At 35.2% G+C, this 7,976-nt stretch overlaps 1 pseudogene across 1 annotated transcript; it reads right to left on the bottom strand.

Annotated features, from left to right (window-relative positions):
- Positions 1 to 1,140: 1,140 nt before the first annotated feature.
- Positions 1,141 to 5,968, bottom strand: LOC143618382 (putative glycerol-3-phosphate transporter 4; annotated as a pseudogene). Its single transcript, XR_013150997.1, has 3 exons — positions 4,971 to 5,968; positions 3,156 to 3,698; positions 1,141 to 1,238 (listed from the first exon to the last, which is right to left on the bottom strand). The product of XR_013150997.1 is annotated as a putative glycerol-3-phosphate transporter 4 (transcript).
- Between the last annotated feature and the right edge of the window lie 2,008 nt (positions 5,969 to 7,976).

The raw sequence follows: 7,976 nt of genomic DNA, 5'->3' as shown, positions 1-7,976 counted from the left end.
AGCCGAACTCGACCTTGGTTTTCAGCTCGATAAAGTTAACACGCCGAGCGCGAGCTCACTGTGATTTGGCTCTATGACATCCCTAACTGCGGGTACCCCATCGGATACACCCATTGTCGCTCAGCAGCACCGCAGCCACTCAAACGGTAGCTTGTTTCGGTTAGTTATTCTGAGGTTGTTTTGTGGATTGAGCCGTTGGGCAGTGGCAAGAAAGCCATTTGAAATAAATTAAAAAAAAATACTTTTCAAATACGACAATCGCTTTACCAATTTAATTCAACAAAAACCCTGACCATATGACCAGTCTGATGTTGGATATAGTTTTAAACCAAAATTGTGAAATAACGAGAAAATATGGGACGCCCAACCCCATCTATACAAGCCGTATAGCCTTATTTGACTTGTATTCTTTTTTCTTACCTCACAACATACTAGAGATGTTAGATTTGTCGTTGATGATGTTTTTAAACGAGCCGTATTACCCTATACAAGTAGTATAGACCTATACGACCAGCAGAGAACTAGTATTGGTCTATACAAGGTATCAGATAAGTAATATAGATATATGATGAGTAATATAAGATACATGGCTCGTGTGTTATAAAAAATAAAATTATTCTCAAATTTAATAATTTGTTGTATTTATCTTTTTTTATAATAAAACTAAACAACCGAACATATACAAATCATACACAATAAAATTCACTCAGTTCAATATTAAATATAATATTAACAATAAATATATAAATCATAAACAATAAAACTCACTCATCAACATCCATACTAATTCAACATTAAATCTAGTATTATCAGCAACGAAGAAAACAACATGTTGATTGACTTAACCACTTGAAAAGTTACAAAAACGTCTATTAATATATGAACACGAAAATTCTTTAGTGGTTAGGGTGGAAATTCATAAATTCAAATATATGCTTATGAGTTTTATTCATTTACCTTATCTAGACAAAGAGGAATATTTAAAAATCAAATTTCAGAGAAGATAAAGGTCATACAATGGATGTTTACAGTGTTTCCACATGCTCTCTGTACCATCTCTGTTAACGTTATCTACAAGTAGTGATTTTAAAGTGTTGGCAGTAAAAGGTTATGAGAGTTCAAAGGATTCATTTTATGAACTCATATAGGTATCATCTTCTTGTACTTACTGCCTAATACAGTGTCACCAATGCTCACCAACCTACTCCCGTCACGTAAAAGTGATTGAGATAGAGGAGCTGCACAAGATGAAATGCCCACAATAAGTTATATACTCCACACACACACAAATATATATATATATATATAGTAAGAATCCTAAGAGAACCATTGGTAAATTGAGAATTTGAGAACCATTTTGTACCACTAATAAAACCTCAAATTTTTTTTTTTAAAAACTCTAAAACAAAAAAAGACGAAAATTTTAAAAAAGTAAAAAACCCAAAATTCTTATATTTCATTTTGGTTTCATTAAAAAAAAAGTGAAATTTTTTTTCCGTTTTTAATTCATACTATACCTATACACATATGTATACTTTCATTTAATCTCTAGTTACGTAATATATACATATGTACATTATCATTTACCTTAAATTATACATATGTGTATAGGAAAAAAAACATATGTGTACATATATGTACATATTATACATATATGTATAATTTAGCTAAACCGAGATTTTTTTTGTACGTTTGTTTTTTAGAAACTGGGATGATAAATAAGAACTTTGGTTTTTTTACTCTTTTTTATTTTTGTGTTTTTTTTTGTTTTATGATTTTTTTTTTATTTTTGGGTCTTTTGTGATCCAAAATGATTCTCATAGTTATCAATTCATAAAAAGTTCTCATATGATCCTGATCCTATATATATATATATATATATGAAAAGTATCAAGAAAAAACTCATTCTTATAGAGAAAATTAAAAAACCCTTAAAAATTATCTTTAATAAAAAATAAAAAAATATTTTCAAATTTTTGTTTCTTCCATTCATATATTTTGTTACTCTTTACTGGAAAAAAATTAAAAAAAAAGATGTTGTAATGCACATACGTATTACTGTGTGATACGACGGTATCACACATACGTAATACTACGTATTTTTATGTTCAATAGTGTTTAATTGCATATATTAAATATTTATGTATAGTATATCTATAGCAATGTTGTATTATATGCAAAAAATATTTAAAAAAAATAAAAGTAGATGTAGTACACATGTGCATTAGTGCTGCATTACACATACATATTAATATGTATTCGATGTGCGCATTAGTTTTATATTGCAATAGTGTGTATCAAATATTGCAATAGTGTTGTATTCTATGCAATACAACACTTTTGCATATATGCACTACACACTATTGCACGTATGCACTACACGAGGTTTTTTTTTTTAACATTATCAACATACAAGAATAATTTTTTAAGAGCTTTTAAGTTTTCTTTTTAGGAGAAGTTTTCATTTGATCATATATATATATGAGACTGATACATAATTTTGAGCAGAAAACTGCTACAACCGCGGTTGTACCCTAATTTAATTGTTACCCATAAGACGGTTCTCTTCCACTTATGTTTGTAAAAATGAAAATGCAGCTCGTTCTATTTGCACAAACATCTTTACTAATTGCACCAAGTGGTGGACCTCAATTGATATACATGTTCATTTTTCTTTTATAACTCTTAATATAAAATGTTCTATAAAAAACCCAATATGACGCTGCATCTGTTTATTTATCCACAGTTCAACATAAATTTTTATAAAAAAAACTAGAGTCGTATCATATATAAAATTTGTCGTTGGTTAGCATGCTTGACACGACCAACTTTTATAAAAATTATATCAAAATGTAAATAAACACAAACACATCGCGAAACCATATTCGTTTTTTATAAAACATTTTATATTAAAAGACATACGAGAAAAAAAAATATATATTAATTAGAGTCTGATCACTTGGTGCATTAAGTAAAAAGGTTGTGACATTTACTAGAGCTTAAGTACACATAATACCTTAAGAGTAAACATGCCAAATTCAACCCAGTTTACTTGATTAACTTTTTGTGGGTAACGATCGGTAATAGCCTAACATGAAATTGTAACATCCCAAATCGTTTTAATTAAAGAAAATAAATTGACAAAATTTTTGTACCTTGGACACTGTTGAGTCCACGAGGACTATTGGAAGCGGTTATATCAGTGAGTTCGGTGCACACCAAACGACTTAAAAGTAGGCCCGCAATACAAGCACCAATCATCAACATAGCAAAAACAGCATCCCACCCTTTCGTTGAAAGAAAACCTGTCAAAAGTGGGCCCAAAGCGGCCCCAATGGAACCAGTACCGTCAATTATAGCAGTTACTGTAGCCAGGGCCCGAGAATCGCCTTTTAGGGAACTGTGTGTACCAAGATCTGCAGAGACTGCGGTTGTTATAAGTGCATATGGACCATTAACAAATAGACCCGCGATAATCATGAGTATGATGTTGGTGGTTTTAGATATGTTTCCGTATGAACGGTATAAGAGCATTGATGGAATGGCTGCGTACATGAAACTGGCTGCGGTAGTGGCTCTGGCTTTAAGTTTATCGGATATGTATCCCGCTAATATTCCGCCCACGATCCCGCCTACGTCGAATAGAGTTGATAGGTTTCCTGCAGATTTGACCGACATACGCTCACCGCCAATTTCTGCACAGATACAAAAAATTAAGGGTACAGTTTCGATTTAAAATATAGTTGAAAAAGAAATAGTTATGTTTTAGATTGTCATATCTAACCCATTTAATAACGGTTTGACCTTAATACCGTTTAATTAAACAACTCAACCCGACAATACATTATGACATGTTTAGCCCACTTATTTCAACCCTCATGCCCATTAACATGCTTACAACCGTCTACCAGTTTTGACTTGTTTAGATAAATAAGTTACATGGGCTTTTAATGCATTTAATTGAACACCCATTTTTTATTAAAAGGTCAACCTGCCAACTGATTTACACCCGTCTAACCCATTTATTATACTCCTCAAACCCAAGCATGTTTACCCCTGTAACCGGTTGACTTGTTTGGATAAACGGGTTAAACGGGTCATGTTCGTGTTACACAATTTTAAGTCGGTGTGTGATAAATATATGGATCTTTTTCAGGTTCAACGGTTCAACTAACTAATCCACTAACCTGAAACATGACATGGTAGACACCCCTACTCAAAAAGTGAAAGGTGAAAATTTTACACATGAAAGTTTTGGTCATTACCCATATGATAGAGAGAGTAAGAATCAGAATCAAACTCAGTTAATCGGATTCTCTGTTGTTTCGAACCAAGAATAATTAGATAGTCTAGAATAATTTTATTGGGTGATTAGATTTGTGTTTTAGAATGATTGTCTGATTATGGCAACGCGCACTCACAATAATCAGGCTTAGCGCTTAGATAAACATGAACTCGCATTTTCTCCCATTCAATAGAATGTTCCTTCAGTAATCAAATGTACCAAACACTCAAAACACTGAATTATTCGCGAAGAAGTACATTCATACCATCTCTACAACTCATTTAATTGTAGCTGATTCTGATTATTAAATTTCATATAAGCGTCTTCATAACACACAAGTTTGCTAATAGCTTCCCTTACCAGACTACCAAAATCTCATCCTTTTTACATAAAATTACCGAAATCTTATTCTTCAAATGTGGGCTATATTATATCAGGCACACACTCGTTGCAAACCAATAACATGTTGACAACCGCAAGAACTACATGATCAATTATTCATAATGCATAAAAGATAATCAGCAGCAGCAGTGGGAGAGAGAAACATAGGCGATATACATCATATTCAAAGCAACAGGTAGAAAAGCGTTGTGCAAATATCACAGTGCTTAACATATCACTACGCCCATCACTCATAACATGTTTTGCAATTTGCATATAGTATCATTGAAAATGTGTGTAGCTGTTCGGCTAAGATAGAACGGCAACCAAAACAAAAAGGTACGCCACAAGTTTCGAAAAGAACAAGCACAACGCAAAAGGAATAACACCCGGTATAAAACAAGCACCAACAAACCCAACTCCTTTCCGGTTCACGGACGAAATCCTCGACACAGGAGCCTCTTCATCACAAGAAGTACCCTCATCCCAGACACTGTCATCGCGTATCGTCCCACGCGCGTTGGGTGACGAATCACTTGGATACGGAAACCCCACATCCTCCTGATACGCCGCCAAAAACAAATACACCATGACCCCCGCAGCCACAATAAACGCCCCCGGGAGAATAAACGACCACCCCCACCCGTAATCCAAAACACTAGCCGCAAGAAGCGAGCCGCTGATATTCCCCACCGAGGTGTGGGCGTTCCATATGCCCATTATCAACCCTCTCCTTCGTTTGCCAAACCAGTTGCCAATCACGGCGACAACAGACGGCCACCCGGTGGCCTGAAACAGCCCAGCCAACATTTGCATAGACAAAAAGTACCAGAAATGATGAACGTCCCAAAAGAAACCCATCCCGAATAGCCCAACGAATATCCCACTCCCGATCATTCCGGCTGTCAAAAACAACCGGAGATCCAAAGTATCCCCTAAATGCCCAGCCACATACATTCCTAACGAATAAACGGCAAGGAAGGCAACGTCGATCTCCCCTAGTTTCGACGTTCCGTCCTTGCCGTTAAAAGGAGCCCATCCTTGCTGCTCGCTCGTAAAATTAGCGTTTGATTTAACAAAGACGTCGCCAATCGGCCACGGAAGAACATTGGAGTTACTAATTGGGTGAGGGTCAAGAACGCTTTTGACGATGCTGCTGGGTTTCCTGGAAGCGTGATAAGCAGTATAGGCGATGAAGGTAACTAAGAGGATTAAGTATCTGTAGGTTTTTAAACTCCAATCTTTGCCGCGAATGCTTCTTATGATGAGAATTCCAGGCGGAATCCCTCTTGATCTGGACATATCCGTGGGAGAAGAAAGAAGATGAAATAAATGATTGATATCTGGAATTTGGGTATATGATATGATGGAATGGATGCAACAAAAGTCAAAGAAAAATGGAGGAGAACGCGCGAAGTTGGCGGGAGGACAATGAGAGGACGAGAACGTGGCGTGTTGCATCCCTGGGGCTCGTTACGTGGCATTGTTCAATCTAGTAACTTACTTGATGCCTTTGTCGCTGGTTAAAAAAACCAACTTCGTAGTTTAGTTTAGTTTTGTTATGGATGTTACATGACGACGTATTTTATTTTAATATAAATCCAATACGTTAATAATAATTTATACACTTGATATCGTCGATAAATCACCGATATAATAGTGATATGTCGGTTATTGGTCCTTTGATGAAATATCAGTCAAAAATATCGATTAGAATATCGGTACCGATAATATCAGCGATATTGACCGATATTGTCCTAATATTTGACCGATTTATCGCTGATATTCCCAATATCGGTGTTTTAAGTCTTAATTATCAACTTTTAGTGTTCAGTGTTAGTGTTTTAAGCCTTAATCAATTCTTACTTGCTATGATTGTTAGTGTTTTGCAATTTGCAAAAAGTTAATTTGTTAATGGCATGAGACTATACTGAATTACAGTGTTAAATTGCTATACTATACATATGAATTTTACAGGAAATTAAAATTACTGATATCTCACTGTGATAACCGATATCCCAGATATCGGTCCTTGACCGATATACGATATTTTTCCGCATTAACTGCGTAGATAATAATTCCTGTACATATCGTTTCGTATGAACTGACATAGCCGGAAATTTTCTAATAGAGGTTCGTAAAGATCTGGGACATTATTTGGCGTATGCATAATATATATATATATATATATATATATATATATCAAAAGAAAACCATGTTTCACAAAAGAGTGTATGTTTGTTCTTTGTATTCTTTGCCTTACTGTTTTGGGTAAAAATCAACAAGAGTTATTTCGTAAGCAAATTAGTAAGTGAGGTTTAGGTGGTTGATAGAAATGAACGTAAATGCAATGACACAAGGATTTCTTGCGAGGAAAAAACCCGTTATCCTGAGTATAATAAGAAAAAAACCCCAGGCGGTGAAAACTATCATCACCAGTTTATTAATAATCGAAAAAGGTTACAAATGTTTGGAGCTTTCTTCTCTAGATCGTGTTTACAGAGTAATGCTATAGCTAGAGTGTAAGTTGTGTGTCCTATATGATCTAAATAGCTCTTATTTATAGTTACAAGAAGGATCACTAGATAATAACTAGCAATAAAGAGCATTAATTGTCCTAATTATGATCTTGGGGCAGTTATGACCTGCATATCATTGTTATAAACGAGTTGTAACTCCCTCCAACGTCTACAATCTTTAATACTTTATTAATTGCTGATCGTTTCTTGTCGTTTGGAGGATACTGCATTCTGAAGTTATCATGAATATACCGCATTTTAGGATACCAAAAATCTCATGTATTAGAGTTGCTTAGTGGTCCGAATCTTTAGGAGATCATGTGAAGTTGTATGACCTGGTTAACATCAAAAAAAGGCAATTGAACTGTTAGTATAACGATATACTAAAGATACCTGTTGCTTGGCAGGATACTGTATCCTGAGGTTATCCTGAACGTATCCGAGCTGAAAATCCGAGCCCTAACAATTGTCCCCAAAATTAACGGCTGTAAAAGGTGGTTTACAACTGTTGATTTTTTGAATCTCGAATTCATCACCCGATCATTATCCAGGTAAATTTCTTTCTCTCTTTGCTCTTCATCTTCAATAATCATGAGTAAAAAACTCAAGCTTTTCGTCATCAAGTCCAGGCTAAGGCTGCTGGGTTGGAGACTCTCTTTTGGGACATAACTTCTTGGAAGAAGGTGCTGGCGAAGTTGTCTGGAGAGAGCATGGAGGAAGCGGGCCTGTACATAGTTGAGCAGGCTGTGGAGGTGGTGATCAAGGATACGGTGAACACGATTGGTGATGAA

This window comes from Bidens hawaiensis, unplaced genomic scaffold, assembly GCF_021521415.1.
Source record: "Bidens hawaiensis isolate Kalapana, Puna unplaced genomic scaffold, B.hawaiensis_p1.1 tig00071536_1, whole genome shotgun sequence".
In the NCBI taxonomy this organism is placed as follows: Eukaryota; Viridiplantae; Streptophyta; class Magnoliopsida; order Asterales; family Asteraceae; genus Bidens; species Bidens hawaiensis.
This window is presented reverse-complemented; position numbering and strand designations above follow the sequence as displayed.